Raw genomic sequence first — 27,488 nt, 5'->3', positions numbered from 1 at the left:
AAACACAAGCTCTGGTGAGCTTTTCAAATCGACTGATGAGATACCAATGAATATATGCCAAAAGAGGCAGTAACTTCATGATACATATGAATTTTAAACCATAAATCAAATTTTATAACATTTTGCTCAATTTAATTTCGAAAACCATCAACATTAAAACAAACACGTATAGACGATATCCAAGTCAGGAATGTAATTTTTAGAAAGACCTTAAATATGAGGTTTTGAGCGTTTCTGATGTAGGTAAATCAAGAAAAGCACTTTGGACGCATAACATTGATAAAGTGTTTAATTTTTTAAACATAGCTTTGATATCGGTAAACAAAACTGTGAGATCAAAACAGATTGTTAAAAGGAACACATGATAAAGTATTGTTTTCATTTTTTTGTAGCACTGGGTCGATACCACTGCTGGTAAACTATCAGTCCCCGAGGGTATCTTAAGCTCAGTAGTCGGTACTGGCATGATTAATAATATACCTTGTTTAGAATGTCCGTTTATAAATTTAGATATTATTAAGAAATTAAGGTTTCAATTCCCTCAGGCAAAGTTAACCATAGAAGGATTTGGTTATCAGTTTCAGGTCCTTTAGTTCCTTTTTGTTCATTTGCTCTCCAACTGTTTTGTTCTTATACATCTTTGGCTTTCAAATATTCGGCTTTGAGAGTTCCCGATGAAGGTTAATCCAGAAAACAGATTGGAACAAAGGAAAACTTGATAATCCGAAAATCAAGAGGACAAGATAATTCAGGATTAGAGTATGCATTTTTCCTGTAACCATTCACTATTTCATACAGGTTGAATACGATTTTTGGTTACCTTTATTAAAATACATTAGAGTATAGCACAGTTATTGATCCGCAAACGAAGATGTATATCTAAAACGTGCGATTAAAAAACTTTTGTGTGACCACAGTTTTTTTTTTTTTTATCACTGTATAAAAAGCTATTTTATATTTTACTGTTGAAAGTATATTTAATGATGTCAATGAAATTCATTAAAAAAGAAAATGCGAATCAACACCATTGAACAACAGCCTGACTTGGGTCAGACACATTTATAATCCGGTAGGGTTAAACATTTTTATGAGCGCTTAATCTTACACTAACATTGGACAGAGGTGTAACAGTAAAAAACCTTTACAGGTTATATACGATTTTTGGTTACGTTTATTAAGGCTTGAACATAGTTTAAAATAAGGGCGATAACGACAAATATCTAGCAAAGTTCTAAATTGATATTAAATCAGTAGATTTGGTATGATTGCCAATGAGACAACTATCCATCTGAGTTTAAATGACGTGAATTTAAGAAAATATTGGTCACCATACAGTCAGATATAAAAGGCCCTGGCATTACAAAATATGAAACGATTCAAATAAAAAACCTACGGCCTGATTTATGACAGAACAATACACGAAAAACAAATATGACAGACAGCAACCAACCACTGAATTACAGACCCGAATGTGGCTGGTTTAACCTGTTTGTGAACGCTCAACCCTTCCTTAACATGAGACAGTGGTGTAACAGCTCAACATAGAAAAAAACTGTAAAAATTAGTTGGAATTGGTTTCACTCATCAGATAGGCACAACATACACAAAAACAACTAATACAAAAACAAAAAACCCAAAGTACCGAACTAAGAGTACTCGCAGTTACTGAAAACTATTTCAAAGCCGACCACAACTTATAAAGACATCTACCCTTATGATCGCTTTTTCTTATTGCCTTTTTCTTCCTTTATTTTTGATGAGCAACAAATAAGATACGAAACAATGATTCTGAACATTATGTTAAATATATGCACATTACCTATGAGACAAAGGTCCTTGAGAGTGTTGTTCTACATCAAAAATAACATATATCTTTCTGATTTCAAAGTTCGAAAAAAAACACGTTATATTGGTTCAACAATTTTGTTTGCCAACAATGAAATTATCGATTATGAAACCGACTAAAACTTTAAAAGTTGCATTTGTTACAATAATTGTGTTGTACTAAGAAAGTATAACAGTGTGAAAATTCGAAATGATCCTGATGCTCGAATTAATACACTAAACCTTGCTGTCCAAATTAATATACTAAAAACCCTTCTGTCCAATATTCTGATATATGACTGTTTTCTTTCTTTCTTAAGAATGGCCTTTCATTTAGTAATTTTACTGTGCATCTTTTATGTGTAATTGACATAATACACCTTACCAGGATACCGTTTACATAAGTAAGACACGGAGATGTTACTTATTTTTCAAATGTTTTAAGTGTATAATAAGGGAAATAACATTTACATTATTAAACAAATTTTTAATGGTCTATATAAACTATATCTATCGTTGGTTGTACTAAAATATGTCTATACTCATTTATCACTATTCAACCTTCACCGGAATCCATATTTACACTGATAAAAATAAAACACTTGATCTTTGCACAGACATTTATTTATTTGAACTAGAGGTTCTAAAGAGCCTGTGTCGCTCATGTACATCTTCAACAATAGCCACATTTTGGTAACAATTATTTTTTAAAGATCTTTGAGCGTAAACGGACAATTTCAGTTGTGTAGATGTTTTTGAAATCTTGTACTCTTAATCATTTTTGCTTTTTAAAGTTTCTATCTTTCTATTATAATCTTCAAGATTATATGAAAAACATGGTAAAATTTCAATTGAAGGGCCATAACTCTTATAAGGAGTTGACTGACCATTTGGGCCATACTAACTTATTTGTTGATCATATTTTGCTGATCATTTTTGCTATTTAGATTTTTAGCTATATATTGTAGTTTTCAAGATAATATGCAAACAAACATACCAATGGTATCGTCATTGAAGGACCATAACTCCTATAGGGAGTCTGATCTTGGCCATGTCGACTTATTTGTGGATCTTATCTATTATAGTTTTCAAATAAAGGAAAAAACGCAACAAAAATGTTAAAAATTGTCATTTAAGGACAATTACTGCTATAAAGAATCGACCAACCATTTCAGCTCTAATAGTTACTTGTAGATCTTGTCTTGCTGCTCACTCTGCTAACAAACGCAAAAATTGTAAAAATCATTACAATTACTCCAAGAAGAAGTTTTTTGGTCGATCTCGGCCAAGTTATTTGAAGAAATTGTCTTGATGATCATTTTGGCTGTTAAAAGTTTCTCTCTATCGATTTTACACTACCAAGAATTTAATCACACTTTTCTGTTCTTTTGTACCATCTGATAAATCATTCCTGAATAGCTACATGATGAAATTGTAATGTTATATTTTCAGTCTACACAGTGCTGCTCATTCTTATATATATTCATACATTTACTTATACTAATTTTTACTGTACTGTTTTTGTACTGAGTTGTTCAGTTATGTTTCAGTACTGATTTGTTCAGTTATGTTTCAGTACTAATTTGTTCAGTTATGCTTCAGTGCTGATTTTTAAGTAATGTTTCAGTGCTGATTTTTTATTAATGTTTCAGTGCTGATTTGTTCAATTATATTTCAGTGCTGATCTTTTTGGTAATGTTTCAGTGCTGATATTTCTAGTAATGTTTCAATGTTGATATTTTTATTACTTTTTCGTCGGTAATGTTTCAGTGCTGATATTTCTAGTAATGTTTCAGTGTTGATATTTTTAGTACTTTTTCGGTAATGTTTCAGTGCTAATATTTCTAGTACAGTTTCAGTACTGGTTTAGTACCGATTTTTTTCAGAAATATTTGAGTACTGTTTTTTTCAGTAATGTTCAAGCAATTTTTCAAAACTGTTTCTGGACTAATTTATTTCCGTAGTGATTCAATACTTTCTTTTGATTGCGGTTCCTTATTGATATTACATCTTGTTGAAGCCACTCTTTTTGTGATGTATTTTTTTGTTTGTTAACATCTCTTTCCATAATGATAACAAAAATAAGTAGATGTTGTATGACTGCCGATGAGACAACTATCAACTAGATACACCACTAAATTGTTGATATCTAGTACTCTTTTGTGAATTCATATAATTGTAATTTCATTCGTTTAAACGGGCAGTGCATTAGAATGAAATTAATTTCTCCTGGGTGTTTTCATCATAAATTATGTAGCATAGAGGGCGTTAGGTTTTCCCGCTTCAAAATTATTTTCGCGGTATATTATTGCCTTTGTAATCATTCAGCACGACACCGTCAATCTGAGCAGTCGAATTTTCTTGGTACTCTGCCTATCTTGAATTTGACAATGAACACAGATTCTCCAACATCACTTGAGGAATCTCCTGATGTTTCACAACAGGACATTTTCAGAGCTGTTAAACAACAAATAAAATTCCAACAGCAGCCCTTTCGAGAACCTCATCCCGGTTGGTATGCCGGTTTCCCGTTATATTCCAACATGCCCAGCACGAGCGGAAGTCAGCCTAAATTTCAACAAGGAGCCTGCTATGGTTATGGATCTAACCAACATTTGAGGAATAGATGCCCATTCAACCCGAAAGCAGTCGATAGGCCAAAAATACGGAATAATTTCATATAAGATGAGTATTTAAATATTTCTATTAATAGCCAATCGAGTGCACACTTTCCTTCACACGACTATTCTGAATATGAACAAGGTCAGTCTAAAATTATCGTCAGAGGTAGATTAAAGAGACATTGATTTTTGGTATAACATTGGTTGTTATGATTTCATTACTGATACCATTTTACTTTACACACATATAAAATACATTTTTATACTACACGGCTTTCCGTTTGTTTACAAAACAATCATTCTGCTATTACACACAGTGATTTTGTTTTTAGAAGCTATTGAAGTCTCGTATATAAAATACATTTTTATACTACACGGCGTTCCGTTTGTTTACAAAACAATCGTTCTGCTATTACACACAGATATTTTGTTTTTAGAAGCTATTGAAGTCTCAAGATCTTTTGATTAGAGGACTTATTATTGAATCTACTGATGATAAACCATTGGTTGTAAATTCACTTGCTATCTCTGTTCAAAACAATGGTAATAAAAAGTTTAATTTTAGATATACGTCATGTCGATTTACATCTATGGAAGACACCTTTGTGAAATTTGAAGATATCATTGTAACTATGCAATCTATTAAACAGATTGTTATTGTTTTAAGTTTGACATTCAGCTTATCATATATAGACATATACGAGTCGCATTCTGATTATCTTGGGTTTTTTTTTTTACTGGACATATGATGAAAGTACAAAATATTTTATTCTTGTTCTCCCTTTTGGATAAAGTTCTGCCTGAAATATATATTTACTAAAGTTACCTGACCATTAATTTAGAAATTTAGAGGTGAAGGTAAACAAATTCTCATGTATAGGTGATGGATTTGGCACCCATTCTGATATTAGCACGTGTACAGATATTGCCACATAAGTTAAACAAGACCTTATTGTTCAAAGTGGTTTTGTCGATGTGGTCTCCCAGTAAAACATTGAAATATTTAATATTAGTTCATTGATACATGTACAGACAAAGCTATCCTAAGCATACCAGTTAAGAGACTGACAAAACTGTTTGATACCATAATACAAGTTAAACTATCTTCAGAATATTTAGGTTAAGTTTATGTGAGAACTGTAGCTTCCGTTGGTCAGATTATATCCATGTCGTATGTCATAGGAATGTGGCTTATATTATGACTGAATACCTTAATATTGATGTTAAGTCAGCTTATTCTTCGAAATCTTATGTTGGACTTTCGGTTCGCAGTAAAGAGCATTATATTCTGGCTGGAAAATCTTAAATGTGTTAATTCTAAACATTTTGTATCCATTTTTTGTGTGTCGCACTATTGTTTATAGTGATGCTAGTGGCACTGGATATGGTGGATGTTCAGTAGAAAATCCTTAGAGTATTGCTCATGGCATGTGGCATGAAAACGATGTACTCCACAGTGCTACTTGAAAAGAACTTACGGCTGTTAAATGTGTATTGCTTTCTTTGATAGATTTTATTAGAGATAAACGCATTAAATGGTTTACGGATAACCAAAACGTTGTTTCTATTATTGTTCATATATTAAAGGGCAGTATGAAGCCTTATTTGCAAGATATTGCATATGATATTTTTGTGACTTGTTTGAAGCACAACGTGTTCTTTAAGGTTGGATGGATACCTAGGGCACAGAATGAAATTGCAGACTATATAAGTCGTATCATAAATACTGATGACTGCCGTAATGCAGTACATATTTTTGAATATTTGGATTCCCTGTTGGGGTCCTCATGAAATTGATTGGTTTGCTAGTGATCATAACCATCGATTACCTGTATTTTACTCCAGGTATTGGAATGTACATTCAATGGGTATTGATGCGTTCACTGTCAATTGGCAAGTTATAAATGGGTGGTATATTGTTCCCCCAATATTGCCTATTATTGAAAGTCCTTATGTATACATGCAGCAGTGCAAGGCATATGGTACTGTTATTTTACCTTTGTGGAGATCGGCGTATTACTGGCCGTTTTTATGTCCCAAAGGAGATAGATTTATTGACCAGGTGATTGGTTTACATTACCTACCTACTAACAAAGCTAACTTTTTACCTGGTAGAGGGAATAACTCGGTTTTTGGTATATTGATTTACCATTTAAGGTGTTGGCTCTTAGAATGGAGTTTAGGGAGACATTAAATTAACAATTAGTATTAACTTGGTGGTAGTTTTCATGTATTGGTGACATTTTTATTGCATATTGTATTTTTAAATTTTATTGGTCTATTATGTATTACTATGGTATATTGATGAACTATGTGAAAACTTGGAAGGAGCCACATATTTGTTAAAAATTATGTTATTGAATATGTTTTCCAGGTGTTCAGAAACGATATTGCAGAGTTACCAAATGATCTTGACAGTCAATTAGTATGGAACGCCACAGCTGTCTTATGTGGAACACTGATATTACTTTATGTTGTTTTATTATTACTTGATGATATGGAATAGTCATTACTTAATGATATTTCGATATTACACGATATGGTTTCGTATTGACTTGATATAGTTTTATCATTACTCAATATGGTTTTGTCATTACTCGATGTGGTTTCACCATTATTTAATGTGGTTGTGTCATTAATCAATGTGGTTTTAACATTACTTGATGTGAATGTGACTTAACGTTATGTAGTTGTTTCATTACATGATGTGGTTTTGTTATTTTGTAATGATGATTTGCCTATTCTTTATATGATTTTAACATTATGTAATGATGTTTCAAAATTTGACAATTTTACACTACATGATGTGTTTGTTTCATTATTTGATGTGGGCCTGTCATTCTTTGATGTTGTTATCCCATTACTTGATGAGGTAAAATCACGTGACCAATTCGGAAAAACCTGTTCTATTTTTAGATAGATTTCCATGTTGTATGTGCCTTGGATGAGTGTGGCCATCCATCGAATTAGAGTTCGGGTTACTGTTTGAGTTAAACTTAGAGTTAGTCTTCGATTTCGAATTCAAGTCATTATTAGAATTAAAGTTTTAGTTAGCATTGAGTTTCGAGTTGGACTTCGAGTTTGAGTCACATTTAAAGGTAGAGTTTTAGTTACAACATTAAATTTGAGTCACTTTTTGAGGTAGAGTTTGAGTAAGATTCGAATTTAAGTTTCATTTAGATTAATTAAGATTATGAATTGAAATTCGAGCTATCTTGTATGAGTTCGTAATTAAATTTTCTATCGCGGAACAAGGACTTTTGCTCGGGCTTCCGAAAAGAGGGCTCCGGGGTACGCGTACAAAAGATAAACAATGTTACAGTATACAAAACGCAACATAGAAGTTGAAATAAAGCTAGATGTGGTGTGATTGACAATGGGACAACTATCCAACAGAGTTTAAATGCAGTGGATGTAAGAAATCATATAAAGGCAACCGTACAGCCTTCAACACACCGTATAGTCAGCTAAAAAAGGCCACCATGCACCATGTGAAAAAATTCAAACGAAAAAACAAATGGTCTTATTTATAAATAAACAATTTACCCAAAAAAATGACACACATTTATACAACGACAATAATTGAACTTCATGCTCCTGACTTGGGGCAGGTACACAAAGAAAGTGCACGTGGCGGAGTTTAACATGTATGTGAGCGCTAAATCCTAACCTAACATCGGACTGTTACAGTTGTGTAACAGCACAACACGAGAAAAAAATGTAAACTAGACAAAAAGATGCCCCCGCACTCAACTCATTTAACCGCTTTTACCCCAAAAATGACAAAAAAAAGTTCAATTATCTCCCAAAAGAGCAAAAGATAATAAAAATAAAAACCCTGACCACGTGCACACCTTCAATATATGTACAAACAGCCAACAGAGTGAAAACTTCCTAGCATTCAAACTGTAGGAGGAGTTATCTGGAAACGCTCTTCTTATGCAAGTAAATTTCCCAAAAAATTACAAAGTTCAACTATCTCCTAAAAGAGCAAATAGTAATAAACATTAAACCCTGACCACATGCACACCTTCAATATATGTACAAACAGACAGTAAAGAGAAAACTTCCTAGGATTCAAACTGTAGGAGGAGTTATGCGGAATAACTATATACCCATAATGGGACGAACAGACGGACGGACGGACGAACAGAGGTAAAACAATATGCCCCCCAACTTTCAGTTGCGGTGGCATACAAAACAGTTTCATTTGGCTGATTCAATAGATCGGTATGACTTGGTAATATAAATCCATCGGGGTGATCTCGGATGCTCCAGAAAGGCACCCGTCGTGTTATTCGAGAAAGTACAAACCCAGTGATTTGGTTTTATTTGGTAGTTTACATTCAAGGAAAAGATGACGGTATTATGGTTACGATCACTGGAATATGTCCGTCGTCACATGTGAAACAGATATTCCAAAAAGTTTATTTTTCAATTAGTGCGAGGTAGATCAGGGAATTCAATTGAATACAAATAAAAGATTGATATTCGTATAAGTTCAAATGATCATTTACGCTAAAATAAATTCGGAAAATTCTTTTTTTATAGTATTGATGCTTTGTCGCTTAGTCGTCCGAGCCCCTCCCCCCGCTTCCCTGTAACTTTAGTGTGAGTTGATTTGAAGTGTTTCATTTGTTAACAATAAAGTTCAAGTCTTTTGATTTGTGTCGAGCCTGCGGCATCAATGTAACGGTAGTGAGACACAACAAGCCTATATTTCGTCGTCGATAGTGGCGTCGGCGTCTACATCTCCATTTTTTTTTTTATTTCTATTGAGTTTAACCTTCCATTATACATGTTACTAAACATGTATGCCATCATAATTTTGTACTTTTAGAATATCATACTGTATTTGTTTACCTCGACTATTGTACCTGTATTTATATTGTGTTTCTCTGTAAACTTGTATTTAGTTTTTTAGAGAATAAAGTATCTATGTATCTATCTATAGATCGTTAGGTTTCTAGTTTTTTACATTTTTCATTTCGGGACCTTTTATAGCTTACTATAGGGTATGGGTTTTGACGACGAAATATAGGTTTGTTGTGTCTCACTGCCGCAGGCTCGACACAAATCAAAAGACTTGAACTTTATTGTTAACAAATGAAACACTTCAAATTAACTCACACTAAAGTTACAGGGAAGCGGGGGAGGGGGGGGGGGGGGGGGGGGGGGGGGGGGGCGTAGGCTTGGACTAAGCGACAAAGCATCAATACTATAAAATAAGAATTTTCCGAATTTTTTTTAGCGTAAATGATCATTTGAACTTATACGAATATCAATCTTTTATTTGTAATCAATTGAATTCCCTGATCTACCTCGCACTAATTGTAAAAAAAAATTTTTGGAATATCTGTTTCACATGTGACGACGGACATGTTCCAATGGTCGTAACCATAACACCGTCATCTTTTCCTTGAATGTAAACTACCAAATAAAACCAAATCACTGGGTTTGTACTTTCTCGAATAACACGACGGGTGCCTTTCTGGAGCATCCGAGATCACCCCGATGGATTTATATTACCAAGTCATACCGATCTATTGAATCAGCCAAATGAAACTGTTTTGTATGCCACCGCAACTGAAAGTTGGGGGGCATATTGTTTTACCTCTGTTCGTCCGTCCGTCCGTCCGTCCGTCCGTCCGTCCGTCCGTCTGTTCGTCCCATTATGGGTATATAGTTATTCCGCATAACTCCTCCTACAGTTTGAATCCTAGGAAGTTTTCTCTTTACTGTCTGTTTGTACATATATTGAAGGTGTGCATGTGGTCAGAGTTTAATGTTTATTACTATTTGCTCTTTTGGGAGATAGTTGAACTTTGTAATTTTTTGGGAAATTTACTTGCATAAGAAGAGCGTTTCCAGATAACTCCTCCTACAGTTTGAATGCTAGGAAGTTTTCACTCTGTTGGCTGTTTGTACATATATTGAAGGTGTGCATGTGGTCAGGGTTTTTATTTTTATTATCTTTTGCTCTTTTGGGAGATAATTGAACTTTTTTTTGTCATTTTTGGGGTATAAGCGGTTAAATGAGTTGAGTGCTGGGGCATCACTTTGTCTAGTTTACATTTTTTTCTCGTGTTGTGCTGTTACACAACTGTAACAGTCCGATGTAAGGTTAGGATTTAGCGCCCACATACATGTTAAACTCCGCCACGTGACTTTCTTTATGAACCTGCCCCAAGTCAGGAGCATGAAGTTCAATTGTTGTCGTTGTATAAATGTGTGTCATTTTTTTTTTGTGAATTGTTTATTTATAAATAAGACCATTTGTTTTTTCGTTTGAATTTTTTCACATGGTGCATGGTGGCCTTTTGTAGCTGACTATACGGTGTGTTGAAGGCTGTACGGTTGCCTATATATGATTTCTTACATCCACTGCTCTGTTGGATAGTTGTCCCATTGTCAATCACACCACATCTAGCTTTATTTCAACTTCTATGTTGCATTTGTATACTGTTACATTGTTTATCTTTTGTACGCATACCCCGGAGCCCTCTTTTCGGAAGCCCGAGCAAAAGTCCTTGTTCCGCGATAGAAAATTTAATTACGAACTCATATAAGATAGCTCGAATTTCAACTCATAATCTTAATTAATCTAAATGAGACTTAAATTCGAATCTTACTCAAACTCTACCTCAAAAAGTGACTCAAATTTAATGTTGTAACTAAAACTCTACCTTTAAATGTGACTCAAACTCGAAGTCCAACTCGAAACTCAATGCTAACTAAAACTTTAATTCTAATAATGACTTGAATTCGAAATCGAAGACTAACTCAAAGTTTAACTCAAACAGTAACCCGAACTCTAATTCGATGGATGGCAACACTCATCCAAGGCACATACAACATGGAAATCTATCTAAAAATAGAACAGGTTTTTCCGAATTGGTGATTTTACCTCATCAAGTAATGGGATAACCACATCAAAGAATGACAGGACCACATCAAAAATTGAAAAAAAAACACATTATGTAGTGTAAAATTGTCAAATTTTGAAACATCATTACGTAATGTTAAAATCATATAAAGAATAGGCAAATCATCATTACAAAATAACAAAACCACATCATGTAATGAAACAATTACATAACGTTAAGTCACATTCACATCAAGTAATGTTAAAACCACATTGACTAATGACACAACCACATTAAATAATGGTGAAACCACATCGAGTAATGACAAAACCATATTGAGTAATGACAAAACTATATCAAGTCAATACGAAACCATATCGTGTAATATCGAAATATCATTAAGTAATGACTATTCCATATTGAGTTATATCAAAACATCATTACGTAATGTCAAAACCATATTAAGTAAAGACAAAATATCATCAAGTTATAATAAAACAACATAAAGTAATATCAGTGTTCCACATAAGACAGCTGTGGCGTTCCATAAATTAGGCTTTTTCCTGATTTTTTAGTATATAGTAAATCGGACAACATAGTGAAGAAATACTACTTTGGATTTTTGCAATGGAAAAAGTGGGCGAAATGACAACCACATTTCTGATGTCGATATTGTACAGACAAAATCTTATTTATAGCTTTATATTTAGCCTCTGTGGTACAATTTTTCTGCTACCTCTAGTCCTGTATGTGATGCATACTACAGTATGAAGGGGCGCACTCGATTACTGGTGAAGATTCTCCAACAGATTCTCAATTAGTGAAATGTGTTTTTGAAGATGCTAAAAGGTAATTAGGTTCACAAATCAGGAAGAAAGAACAGATAACTTCTGAGCTATTACAGGATATGTATAATAAGTTATTTTGTGCATATAATCGTTTTACACTACGTACCATTTGTGCGTGTATATTGGGATATCCAGGTTTTTATGCGTGTATCAGAATTGTTGAATTTGCGTTATTATGATATTAATTGCAAGTCGTCACACATTTCAATTTTTATCGAAAAAACGAATATTTACAGAGATGGAAACTGGTTGATTATTGTAAAGAACGGCACAACTTTGCGTCCAGTCCAAATTTGGAATTATATATGCAATGGAGTGGCATTCAATCTGATTCAAATTTGTATTTATTCAGGAATTTGTCACAAGTGAAAGGAAAATTTGTTTTTCATTCAACAAAAAGCCTTTAAGCTATACAAGGATGAGGGAAATTTTCATTGATGCCATTTCTCCATTTGTTCCCGATATAAAATCATACGGATTACATAGTTTACGATCTTGTGGTGCTACGGCCGGTGCAAGGTTTGGTGTTCCAGATATACTTTTTAAATGTCATGGACGTTGGAAGTCGGACACTTCAAAGAATGGCTATGTGAAAGACGATTTATCAGAACGTATGATCGTTTCTCAGTATTTGGGAATTTAATGAATTTCTTTTTTGTTTTATTTACATTTTGGACTATACAATTTTCCATATATTATTATATAGTAACAAATAGCTTCCCGTTCTTTGGGTTCAGCATCGGCGTTGTCGTGCGACTATCCACTTTACAAAGTCTTTGGTATTTATAATAGCCTTTTATGGCGTGCATATTCAGAGTGTTTATATAATACTTGGATATTTGGTACAAGTATTGGTTATGCTTTGATATTTGGTACAAGTATTGGTTATACTTGGATATTTGGTACAAGTATTGGTTATACTTGGATAATTGGTACAAGTATTGGTTTAATGTCTACATTGATGGGTGGTTTATACCAGGAGAATTGTAATTTCATTCGTTTAAACGGGCAGTGCATTAGAATGAAATTAATTTCTCCTGGGTGTTTTCATCATATGTAACATAGAGGGCGTTAGGTTTTCCCGCTTCAAAATTATTTTCGCGGTATATTATTGCCTTTGTAATCATTCAGCACGACACCGTCAATCTGAGCAGTCGAATTTTCTTGGTAAATTTTACTTCTGGTTAAAGTTTATTCAGCTTTATATTATATTGAAGAGTTTTTTGTTTGATACTGATGTTTGAATTATATATTATATGTGTAGATATATTTATGAATTATGTTGTTTATTATATTTATTAAATATAGAGCATCGGCGTTGTCGTGCGACTATCCACTTTACAAAGTCTTTGGTATTTATTATAGCCTTTTATGGCGTGCATATTCAGAGTGTTTATATAATACTTGGATATTTGGTACAAGTATTGGTTATGCTTGGATATTTGGTACAAGTATTGATTATACTTGGATATTTGGTACAAGTATTGGTTATACTTGGATAATTGGTACAAGTATTGGTTTAATGTCTACATTGATGGGTGGTTTATACCAGGAGAACCACGATTATTAAATACTGTCTGGTTAACAGTTTTTGAGTTAATACTCTTAATTTAATGTTGCAAAATAAAATAGCATCTGTACGGTTATTAATTATACATCACTTTGGAAATCCCAGACTTAGGTACAACCTGCGTGAATGTGTTTTGAAAATAGTCTGAATGAGGGTTGTCATGGATGGGTAATGTTTATCCTAATTCATGCAGCAACACTTTTATCGTAACCAACATTTAAGCCGAAAGCATATGCAGTTGCACAAAAATCAATATAAAACCCTTTAGTGAAGAAAACCCGAAAGAATTGGTTCTGTTTTGTATCCCTATCGGTCAGTTTATTTGCAATACAATACTCAATTCCTATCTCCTGCAAAACAAGTATAATATATATTGTGTACCAGTTTTCAATGCACAGCTTAGCCGTTAATGAATTTAGCAGCAAATTTCCTCTAAAATCGTTGCTAGAAGTCTAGAACTTTAGGTGAGCCTGGTGTGAGCTTCTGCTCTGTGTTAAAATCCTCACTGTGCTTTCGTGATTCAGGGCGGCCATTTAAACTTGTTCATTTGCTTTGGTTTTGATATTTCTACATGTTCTATGAAGGGATTTTTATTATATATCATTAACTAGTACTTGCTTTATATGTCTTGAACTAATACTTGCTATTTCAGATAAACTTGAGTTATCTCTCTTTGATATTCAATTGTGTATTGTGAATATAGTTTCTGCATTCCAGTGTTCCTTAGGTGTGAAATTTTATTCTTTATTTCTGCAATTTGTCATAATTACCTTAAACGCAGAACCTTTTAGATTAGAAAATAAACTTTTTTTCCAATTTATTTTCATTTAGAACTCGATTTCTTTAAATATTGAAATTTAAGACGTGTACACGTTAGAATAACTTGTACGAACCTGTAGTCTCAATTTGATATATATTTAGTACAATATGTAAATCTATGTATGTAGGTATTGTGAATACCAAAAACAACATTGTTCATGACTTTATTGAATGCACAATTCTGAAAATGTTGTCTGTGGACATGATAAGATCCACATTAGTTGATCATCTGGAGTATTAATGGGATGAAGTATTGTTGCCAGTTATTAAAAGAAAAAAATATATTAAGATAAATACCAATTCTATCACAATGTTATATAAAAATAAGGAGATGTGGTATGATTGCCAATGAGACAATTATCCACCAAAGATAAAAAAAGTGGATGTAAGCAATTATAGGCAACCGTACGGCCTTCAACAATGAGAAAAAAACCATACCGTATAGTCGGCTATAAAAGGCCTCGACATAAAAAAAATATGAAACAATTCAATTGAGAAAACTAACGGCCTAATTAATAACAAAACAGTTAACGAAAAACAAATATGACAGACATGAACCAACGACAACCACTGAACTACAGGCTCCTGACTTGGGACAGGCACATAAAGAATGTGGCGGGGTTAAACATGTTTGTGAGCGCTCAACCCCCCCCCCCCCCCCCTCCCCTAACCTGGGACAGTGGTGAAACAGCACAACATAAGAACAAACTATAATCAAAGTACTGAAGTACTGAACATCGGATGACCACAAGTTCTTGAGGATGGTCAAAAGCACTTGTCTCAGAAAAAAAACAACATATCTCTTTACCTGAAACTGAGGTTAATGTACAGATATATATTTTTTTCTAGACAAGTGCGTGCGAGTATGATGAATAAATGACAGGAAATTCAACTTCACCGTAATAACTATTATATTGTAATGATACAAATCAGTATACACTGATTTGTTGCTATATATTATATTAAAATAACAGTTACATATATATATGATTTGCATCCGTTTGTATATCATTCTATTCTACTGTTCTAATAATAGTGCAATGCAAGTGCATGGTGGACACTTTTCTGTAAAAATTCGATTTTTCTAAGATTGGATACGAGTAGGCATTCATATTTTCCCGCAAAAACAATTACAGAGTTACCGGTCCTGTCGCAAAACGTTCTTTGAGATATTCTTCCGCATGCTTTAACACAATTTTTCGGTACGTGTGCATTGATATTATCAATGATTTTTTACTTATATATATATATCTAACTACAAAACATTTTCACATTATTAATTTATGTTGTAAACAAAAATATTTTTATCAGTATTCATTGAAGAGATGTATTTATATTAAATGACAAGGAATGTTATTTTGTACTCGTTTATGTGCGCATATTTATCATGTTTATAGATCGGTTACAAACCCAAAACTAATTTACATAATGGAAATCTAGGCGAAAGCAATACATCGGAATGACCTCAAGGTCATCGCGATGTAAAAATATGTTGAAAAAGGCTTCACTAATCAGATCGATACAAAGCAGAAAAACATCAAACATAAACACAGACCAGAAGTGATAGGGTATATATCCATCCCTCACCCCTTACAACAAAAAGGACACTTAGTACAGATCTAAGAGTACTCACAGTTACTGACATCAAGTTCAAAGCCAATTACAACTCATAGAAAAATCATGTATCTAAGACTAAAATATCAGTCAGTACACATCCAACATCCAATGGATTTAGTGTAAAGACGTCATTAACAGTCAGAGAAAAACATTTAAGGTAGATGGGGTGTCTAAATTATAATCCATAGAATTTTTTAATAATTTGCCAAAATGTAGTTTATTTCATGCTTTTTTAAAAAAAATAATAAAAAGAATGGGTCACGGGGCTTATTTTCACGCTACAGGTTGTGCAAAATTGACAGATTTTTGTATAGATTATGCATGCAAAACCCAATTTTCTGCCATAAAACAAAAACTACACCATAGAATTTTGAGATAAAATATGAGAAGATAGCTCTAATATTATGCTTTCAGATAAGAAAAAGAAAAAATGGGGTCACGGGACCCGTTTTCTTGCTACATAATAAAATAGGTAAATTCCTAACACATTCTATTGTAAAAGTAACTTTATCTGAATTATCTATAATAAAATTCATCATTTATTGACAATAACTCATAAAAGAAGTTGTCTGACATTTTTTATGTTATTAGACAGAAGGTGGATCCCAACATTCTGAACATTTATGCACTATCAGATTTTCTTTATCTAAATCAGTTTTTTGGAGATAATAAGCAAAACTTGCATTTAAACCCTATGTCTAATTTATAGACATATCGGCCATGTTAGTTGGTAAGTGGGGCCGTCGAACACATTTGTTAAACGAGATACCCAAGATACTATTATTGCCTAGGTTGGTTCTAATTGGCCCAGAATTTTCATGGTAGAAGATTAAAAAGTTAACGGACGGCAGATGAGTTAATAAAAGAGGGTAACATACTAAAACTCAACAAAAAACCGAGGTGATCTCAGGTGCTCTGGACGGGTAAGCAGATCCTGCTTTACATGTGACACCTGACGTGTTGCTCATGAAAGTACAAACCCGGTGACAAGTCTTATTCGGTAGGTCACATTGGGGGAAAAGGATACATGTTTGTGTTTTGGACAGTTGGAACATATCCGTCGTCATTAGTGAAACATATATTTAATAACGGTCAACCAACTCGTGATGGCGTCCGTAAAATTTTCATAGGGATGATTTTAACTTAACCACTTGAAACTCTTGGTATAATAGCTTCCGTGTGAGTAGCAACCTTCTTCCAAGAAAATCATGATATAAAATGCAAACCCTGGAATATCGTATCAACTAGGAGATATATACTCAATATGCAAAAATTTGTTTTTCATTCAACAAAAAGCCTTTAAGCTATACAAGGATGAGGGAAATTTTCATTGATGCCATTTCTCCATTTGTTCCCGATATAAAATCATACGGATTACATAGTTTACGATCTTGTGGTGCTACGGCCGGTGCAAGGTTTGGTGTTCCAGATATACTTTTTAAATGTCATGGACGTTGGAAGTCGGACACTTCAAAGAATGGCTATGTGAAAGACGATTTATCAGAACGTATGATCGTTTCTCAGTATTTGGGAATTTAATGAATTTCTTTTTTGTTTTATTTACATTTTGGACTATACAATTTTCCATATATTATTATATAGTAACAAATAGCTTCCCGTTCTTTGGGTTCAGCATCGGCGTTGTCGTGCGACTATCCACTTTACAAAGTCTTTGGTATTTATAATAGCCTTTTATGGCGTGCATATTCAGAGTGTTTATATAATACTTGGATATTTGGTACAAGTATTGGTTATGCTTTGATATTTGGTACAAGTATTGGTTATACTTGGATATTTGGTACAAGTATTGGTTATACTTGGATAATTGGTACAAGTATTGGTTTAATGTCTACATTGATGGGTGGTTTATACCAGGAGAATTGTAATTTCATTCGTTTAAACGGGCAGTGCATTAGAATGAAATTAATTTCTCCTGGGTGTTTTCATCATATGTAACATAGAGGGCGTTAGGTTTTCCCGCTTCAAAATTATTTTCGCGGTATATTATTGCCTTTGTAATCATTCAGCACGACACCGTCAATCTGAGCAGTCGAATTTTCTTGGTAAATTTTACTTCTGGTTAAAGTTTATTCAGCTTTATATTATATTGAAGAGTTTTTTGTTTGATACTGATGTTTGAATTATATATTATATGTGTAGATATATTTATGAATTATGTTGTTTATTATATTTATTAAATATAGAGCATCGGCGTTGTCGTGCGACTATCCACTTTACAAAGTCTTTGGTATTTATTATAGCCTTTTATGGCGTGCATATTCAGAGTGTTTATATAATACTTGGATATTTGGTACAAGTATTGGTTATGCTTGGATATTTGGTACAAGTATTGATTATACTTGGATATTTGGTACAAGTATTGGTTATACTTGGATAATTGGTACAAGTATTGGTTTAATGTCTACATTGATGGGTGGTTTATACCAGGAGAACCACGATTATTAAATACTGTCTGGTTAACAGTTTTTGAGTTAATACTCTTAATTTAATGTTGCAAAATAAAATAGCATCTGTACGGTTATTAATTATACATCACTTTGGAAATCCCAGACTTAGGTACAACCTGCGTGAATGTGTTTTGAAAATAGTCTGAATGAGGGTTGTCATGGATGGGTAATGTTTATCCTAATTCATGCAGCAACACTTTTATCGTAACCAACATTTAAGCCGAAAGCATATGCAGTTGCACAAAAATCAATATAAAACCCTTTAGTGAAGAAAACCCGAAAGAATTGGTTCTGTTTTGTATCCCTATCGGTCAGTTTATTTGCAATACAATACTCAATTCCTATCTCCTGCAAAACAAGTATAATATATATTGTGTACCAGTTTTCAATGCACAGCTTAGCCGTTAATGAATTTAGCAGCAAATTTCCTCTAAAATCGTTGCTAGAAGTCTAGAACTTTAGGTGAGCCTGGTGTGAGCTTCTGCTCTGTGTTAAAATCCTCACTGTGCTTTCGTGATTCAGGGCGGCCATTTAAACTTGTTCATTTGCTTTGGTTTTGATATTTCTACATGTTCTATGAAGGGATTTTTATTATATATCATTAACTAGTACTTGCTTTATATGTCTTGAACTAATACTTGCTATTTCAGATAAACTTGAGTTATCTCTCTTTGATATTCAATTGTGTATTGTGAATATAGTTTCTGCATTCCAGTGTTCCTTAGGTGTGAAATTTTATTCTTTATTTCTGCAATTTGTCATAATTACCTTAAACGCAGAACCTTTTAGATTAGAAAATAAACTTTTTTTCCAATTTATTTTCATTTAGAACTCGATTTCTTTAAATATTGAAATTTAAGACGTGTACACGTTAGAATAACTTGTACGAACCTGTAGTCTCATTTTGATATATATTTAGTACAATATGTAAATCTATGTATGTAGGTATTGTGAATACCAAAAACAACATTGTTCATGACTTTATTGAATGCACAATTCTGAAAATGTTGTCTGTGGACATGATAAGATCCACATTAGTTGATCATCTGGAGTATTAATGGGATGAAGTATTGTTGCCAGTTATTAAAAGAAAAAAATATATTAAGATAAATACCAATTCTATCACAATGTTATATAAAAATAAGGAGATGTGGTATGATTGCCAATGAGACAATTATCCACCAAAGATAAAAAAAGTGGATGTAAGCAATTATAGGCAACCGTACGGCCTTCAACAATGAGAAAAAAACCATACCGTATAGTCGGCTATAAAAGGCCTCGACATAAAAAAAATATGAAACAATTCAATTGAGAAAACTAACGGCCTAATTAATAACAAAACAGTTAACGAAAAACAAATATGACAGACATGAACCAACGACAACCACTGAACTACAGGCTCCTGACTTGGGACAGGCACATAAAGAATGTGGCGGGGTTAAACATGTTTGTGAGCGCTCAACCCCCCCCCCCCCCCCTCCCCTAACCTGGGACAGTGGTGAAACAGCACAACATAAGAACAAACTATAATCAAAGTACTGAAGTACTGAACATCGGATGACCACAAGTTCTTGAGGATGGTCAAAAGCACTTGTCTCAGAAAAAAAACAACATATCTCTTTACCTGAAACTGAGGTTAATGTACAGATATATATTTTTTTCTAGACAAGTGCGTGCGAGTATGATGAATAAATGACAGGAAATTCAACTTCACCGTAATAACTATTATATTGTAATGATACAAATCAGTATACACTGATTTGTTGCTATATATTATATTAAAATAACAGTTACATATATATATGATTTGCATCCGTTTGTATATCATTCTATTCTACTGTTCTAATAATAGTGCAATGCAAGTGCATGGTGGACACTTTTCTGTAAAAATTCGATTTTTCTAAGATTGGATACGAGTAGGCATTCATATTTTCCCGCAAAAACAATTACAGAGTTACCGGTCCTGTCGCAAAACGTTCTTTGAGATATTCTTCCGCATGCTTTAACACAATTTTTCGGTACGTGTGCATTGATATTATCAATGATTTTTTACTTATATATATATATCTAACTACAAAACATTTTCACATTATTAATTTATGTTGTAAACAAAAATATTTTTATCAGTATTCATTGAAGAGATGTATTTATATCAAATGACAAGGAATGTTATTTTGTACTCGTTTATGTGCGCATATTTATCATGTTTATAGATCGGTTACAAACCCAAAACTAATTTACATAATGGAAATCTAGGCGAAAGCAATACATCGGAATGACCTCAAGGTCATCGCGATGTAAAAATCAGTTGAAAAAGGCTTCACTAATCAGATCGATACAAAGCAGAAAAACATCAAACATAAACACAGACCAGAAGTGATAGGGTATATATCCATCCCTCACCCCTTACAACAAAAAGGACACTTAGTACAGATCTGAGAGTACTCACAGTTACTGACATCAAGTTCAAAGCCAATTACAACTCATAGAAAAATCATGTATCTAAGACTAAAATATCAGTCAGTACACATCCAACATCCAATGGATTTAGTGTAAAGACGTCATTAACAGTCAGAGAAAAACATTTAAGGTAGATGGGGTGTCTAAATTATAATCCATAGAATTTTTTAATAATTTGCCAAAATGTAGTTTATTTCATGCTTTTTTAAAAAAAATAATAAAAAGAATGGGTCACGGGGCTTATTTTCACGCTACAGGTTGTGCAAAATTGACAGATTTTTGTATAGATTATGCATGCAAAACCCAATTTTCTGCCATAAAACAAAAACTACACCATAGAATTTTGAGATAAAATATGAGAAGATAGCTCTAATATTATGCTTTCAGATAAGAAAAAGAAAAAATGGGGTCACGGGACCCGTTTTCTTGCTACATAATAAAATAGGTAAATTCCTAACACATTCTATTGTAAAAGTAACTTTATCTGAATTATCTATAATAAAATTCATCATTTATTGACAATAACTCATAAAAGAAGTTGTCGGACATTTTTTATGTTATTAGACAGAAGGTGGATCCCAACATTCTGAACATTTATGCACTATCAGATTTTCTTTATCTAAATCAGTTTTTTGGAGATAATAAGCAAAACTTGCATTTAAACCCTATGTCTAATTTATAGACATATCGGCCATGTTGGTTGGTAAGTGGGGCCGTCGAACACATTTGTTAAACGAGATACCCAAGATACTATTATTGCCTAGGTTGGTTCTAATTGGCCCAGAATTTTCATGGTAGAAGATTAAAAAGTTAACGGACGGCAGATGAGTTAATAAAAGAGGGTAACATACTAAAACTCAACCAAAAACCGAGGTGATCTCAGGTGCTCTGGACGGGTAAGCAGATCCTGCTTTACATGTGACACCTGACGTGTTGCTCATGAAAGTACAAACCCGGTGACAAGTCTTATTCGGTAGGTCACATTGGGGGAAAAGGATACATGTTTGTGTTTTGGACAGTTGGAACATATCCGTCGTCATTAGTGAAACATATATTTAATAACGGTCAACCAACTCGTGATGGCGTCCGTAAAATTTTCATAGGGATGATTTTAACTTAACCACTTGAAACTCTTGGTATAATAGCTTCCGTGTGAGTAGCAACCTTCTTCCAAGAAAATCATGATATAAAATGCAAACCCTGGAATATCGTATCAACTAGGAGATATATACTCAATATGCAGGCGCTGTTGGAATGTTGCTATATAGAAATAGAAAATTCACAATTGGGACGCTGAAATCATCTCATTTGTCGTAAAGTTTTCTTCTCAACCGACCCTCATTGTCAAATTCTAGATGCAAGTTAAGATATGAGGCAGACTTAACTGTATCTGTTGTATCCTTTATCTCAATTTTAATGGGATAGATGCGTTCAACATAGTCACGAAACTTTGAATTATTTAGTCAGAGGACATCATCTTTATAGCGAAAGTGAATTTAAAGGATAACGCTAGCTTCTTTCCGTTCTTCCTAAGAAGCTCTTGTATGAAGTCAGCCTCATATGAAAAGAATAAGTTGGCAAGAAGGAGAGTTGGTTTCCATGGGAATACCGATTGTTTGTTGAAAAACATGTCCTCTAAAGGTAACAAACATGTCAGTTTCAGATAATTTTTTGTTTGAATCAGAGTGAATTTGTACGAAGTACGATTTATCCCTCCCTAAGACAAAATACTTGTATCTACGTGGGACATTCTTTTTTTATATGAAACAAAGCAGGACCAACTTTTTCAATTTGTCTTTTAGTTTGAAATGGGAATGTCAGAAATTATATAAAGCTAAGGGTAAAATAAAAATATGTTTGGAAATAAAAAACATAACACGAGAGACAGTATGTAGAATGGCAAAGAGTATATAAGGCTCGAAAGTGATTAATACTGAGTATATTAGGACACTTTTTTGCCATTTAATGAAGACGTACTAGAAAGGTTAATTTCTCTTTTTTCAAAACATTTATTTTCATAACAGAAGGACCTATTATAGTTGTAAACGCAAACAATCGGGTAAAACTTTTTTTGGATGAACTTTCGATATTTATTTCAAAGTAGTGTTTTCATTATCTTATGTCGCTCTTTAAAAGCTTCAGCTTTCATGATGGACAACGGGAATGACCCGCTATTAATTGAATATGTTACTTACTTCTCTGCATTGGACATAACAGTGTTGAATGATGATTAATATACATATCTGTTTCTTACCAGTTAAAACATTGCCGAATAGACTGTCCCACAGATTTCTTTAAAACATCTTGTTGACGATTGTTGCATGATAATTAACGGAAATTAATATAAACATAAGGAGATGTGGTATGATTGCCAATGAGACAACTATCCACCATAGTTCAAATGAAGTGGATGTAAGCAATATTATAGACAACCGTACGGCCTTCAACAATGAGAAAAACCCATACCGTGTGGTCGGCTATAAAAGGCCCCGACATGAAAAATATGAAACAATTCAATTGAGAAAACTAACGGCCTGATTTATAACAAAACAGCTTACGAAAAACAAATACGACAGACATGAACCAACGACAACCACTGAACTACAGGCTCCTGACTTGGGACATGCACATAAAGAATGTGGCGGGGTTAAACATGTTTGTGAGCGCTCAACCCTCCCCCTAACCTGGGACAGTGGTGTAACAGTACAACATAAGAACAAACTATAAAAATCAGTTAAAAAAGGCTTAACTCATCAAATGGATACAAATAGAAATACATCTAACAAAACACAAATTGGACGTTGACGGGTACCTGTACATCCCAAAAACAAAAAGACACTTAGTACAGATCTGAGAGTACTTGTAGTTACTGACAGCTAGTTCAAAGTCAATAACAACTAATGAAAAAAATCATGTAGCTAAGACTAAAATATCAATCAGTACACATCCAACATCCAATGGATTTAGTTTAAAGTCGTCATTAACAGTCAGAGAAAAACATGACATTGTGCAATGCCGAACTATAGGTATCGACAGATTGTAGTACCTTGAAAGTACATATGTGTAATATTTAGTATGGTTTTAATTTACTGATAACAAAATCAATATTTACACCAATAAAAACAATATTCAAAGATTTAATTACAGTGTTGAATAGGTAACCTTTTAGAATAAGTTTATTTAAAGGATTGATAAGTTTACCTGGATCGTATCTAAATTTCCGGGCGCGGTTTACAACATCACCGTAAAATTTAGGATGCGCTATTCCGTTTGAAATAAGTTGTCTACAGGTACAGCCAAACTTGCAGACCAAATCTTTGTATCTTTAAAAGAATTTAGTAAAGGTTTTCAGTAATTTGTGGTAAAGAAATCCCTGATTTAATAATTTACTAGTAATACATAGATTACGCTCATTAAAATCCAAAACGTCACTACAGACACGAGCATAGCGAACGAGTTGGGATATATAAATACCGTAAGACGGTACCAAAGGAACATCACCGTCCAAAAAGGGAAATTAACAATAGGTAAAGAAAAATCACCCTTTTTGTGGTAAATGTTTGTGTAGAGTTTCTGGTGTGATACTGAAATATCTAAATCTAGGAAAGGACAGTTATTGCTGTTGATATTAGATTTATTTAAAGTAAGTTCCTTTGTATAAATTTCAGCAGTATAGTTAGAGAATTCTTGATTATTTAACGACAAAATATTACTAAGATAACGGTAAGTGTTGTTGAATTTGTCAATTAAATGGAATTTAGACGGTTCTTTACTGAGTTTGGCCATAAACTGTGATTCATAACAGTAAAGGAACAATTAAGTTTGCTATTAAAGGGACACAATTGGTGCCCATAGGAATACCTACAATCTGTCGACAAACTTTATTGCCGAAGCGTACATAAATGTTGTCAATCATCTCATCACACCTCCAGTAAGTATATCTAGCATATTTACCTTTCTCATTAGAGAAAAAGGCTTTAAATTTAACAATACTTTTAGATATTTGGATGATATATTGGCTCTCAATAATGACGACTTCAATATGTATACTAAAGACATTCATCCTGTTGAACTTACTTTGAATAAAGCTAATACTAACAATGACCACTGTCCTTTCCTCGATCTTGATATCTATATCATTAACGGGAAGCTTAATACAAAAATTTATGATAAAAGAGATGATTTTTCATTTCCTATCGTTAATTATCCATTTTTAAATGGTGACGTTCCCTTGTCACCATCTTATGGTGTTTATATATCTCAACTTGTACGATTCGCTCGTGTATGTAACAACGTATTAGATTTTAACGAGAGAAATTTATGTATTACTGAAAAATTATTACACCAGGGTTTTCGATATCATAAACTAGTCAAAACATTTACTAAATTTTATCATCGGTATAAGGACATCATTCGTAAATATAACTCAACATGCAGACATCTTATACTTTCGGGTATTTCACATCCAATCTTTTATGGTAATATTCTTTATAAAGCACAAAAATGTCAGTATTCACCTCAAAGGCTAACAAAACCTTTAAACAGACTTATTAAGAAGGGATATAGTTACGATACTATTGTCAGGTCATTAAAGATTGCATATTTTGGCTTTAATATTGATTCACTTATAGGGTCTTTGCATCGGAATTAAACACATTTATTCTAAAACCAGTTGGTGGCATGACACGGGTTATGTTCTTCTCATATATTTTATGATGGTATAATACTAAACCCCTAACAGGAGCGATTGTGCCTGATATTCATATGATGAAGACATAATCTTTCAATCAGTTTAATTGAGGTCTGGAGCTGGCATGCCGGTGACTGCTAGTAGTCTGTTGTTATTTATGTATTATTGTCATTTTGTTTATTTTCTTTTGTTTCCTATTCTGACATCGGACTCGGACTTCTCTTAAACTGAGCTTTACTGTGCGTACTGCTGTGCGTTTGTTTTTTCTACATTGGCTAGAGGTATAGGGGGAGGGTCGAGATCTCAAAAAAACATGTTTAACCCCGCCGCATTTTTGCGCCTGTCCCAAGTCAGGAGCCTCTGGCCTTTGTTAGTCTTGTATCATTTATAATTTTAGTTTCTTGTGTATAATTTGGAGTTTAGTCCAGTCCATTATCACTGAACTAGTATACATATCTGTTTAGGGGCCAGCTGAAGGACGCCTCCGGGTGCGGGAGGTTCTCGCTGCATTGAAGACCCATTGGTGGCCTTCGGCTGTTGTCTGCTCTATGGTCGGGTTGTTGTCTCTTTGACACATTCCCCATTTCCATTCTCAATTCTATTTATATGAGTAGCAGCAAATAAATTTACAACCAGATTTATCAAACGACCATTTAATTAGATAGGAAAACTCTTGTTTGATAAGATTGTGTGGAAGTGTGGTATAAAGAGTTGAAAATCCAAAACTGTCAACCGAATCAAAAGGACCATCAAATGCACGTAATTTATCTAAAACATCCAACGAATTTTTTACACTCCAAAAATGGTTAATTCAACTGTTTTCATATGTTTTATTACAAAATTTAACGATAAGTTCTTTGATAGTAGTTAAGGAACTCGTTAAAAGCACCGAAAGATTAGTAGTAGAACACTTACTAGAGGCCGAGATGAAACGATATTTTGCGGGTTTTTTTGTGTAGTTTAGGTAACCAATACATAGTGGGAACCTTCAAATGTTCCGAGGAGGCCTTAAGCTGAGCTGTGGTAGCAAAATGATTATTTACTATATGACTCTCTGTGGAACGTACGGCCTTGAAAGTAGTTGAATGTATAATTTCATTCTTAAGTTCATTTCTATTTAATTTTGTCAATTGAATAACACATGATAATATTTTATTCTAATTTAAAGGATAGAATTGATCAAATAAAACGGGTTTATTACTTCCTTGAAAATTAACCATTTCTAGAAAATAGCTTTGTATTGAATGTCACATAGCAACGACCATAACGCACACTTGTTTTTAAAACTAAAACACTTTTGATGGATGCATTTAAAATTCAATAAAACAAAGACCAAAATGTCGACAGAATTTGTGATAGAAGTTTATAACTTAAAAACAGAAAATGACAACACTCTAAAAGACACTATTCAAAAGGTATTAAAAAAAAAGTTAAAAATAGACATATCGGCGGATAAATTGGATATAGAAGATTGTGGAGATACAAAAACTGCTACTGTATATTTACATTCAACTGATGAGGCACAATTTGTCACTGACGGTATAAATAACAATGGTTTCAAGTTGACACAGATAGCGAAACAATATAAGCAGATTTATGCTAACAGGGTACAGAGTAAAAGACCTGTAAATGTATATGTAAAGGATGAAAATATTGGGGACGAAACAAGATATAGAGAATTTAAAGAAGGAGGTGGTAATATTGA

General features: G+C 33.4%; 1 protein-coding gene across 2 annotated transcripts in view; it reads left to right on the top strand.

Annotated features, from left to right (window-relative positions):
- LOC127729143 (trichohyalin-like) overlaps positions 1 to 27,488 on the top strand; it is a 119,825-nt gene that overhangs the window by 52,644 nt on the left and 39,693 nt on the right. The window lies entirely within an intron of this gene.

The sequence above is a fragment of the Mytilus californianus genome, unplaced genomic scaffold (genome assembly GCF_021869535.1).
Source record: "Mytilus californianus isolate M0D057914Y unplaced genomic scaffold, xbMytCali1.0.p SCAF_1, whole genome shotgun sequence".
In the NCBI taxonomy this organism is placed as follows: domain Eukaryota; kingdom Metazoa; phylum Mollusca; class Bivalvia; order Mytilida; family Mytilidae; genus Mytilus; species Mytilus californianus.
Note: the sequence above shows the minus strand (reverse complement) of the source record. Positions and strands in the feature narration are given on the sequence as shown.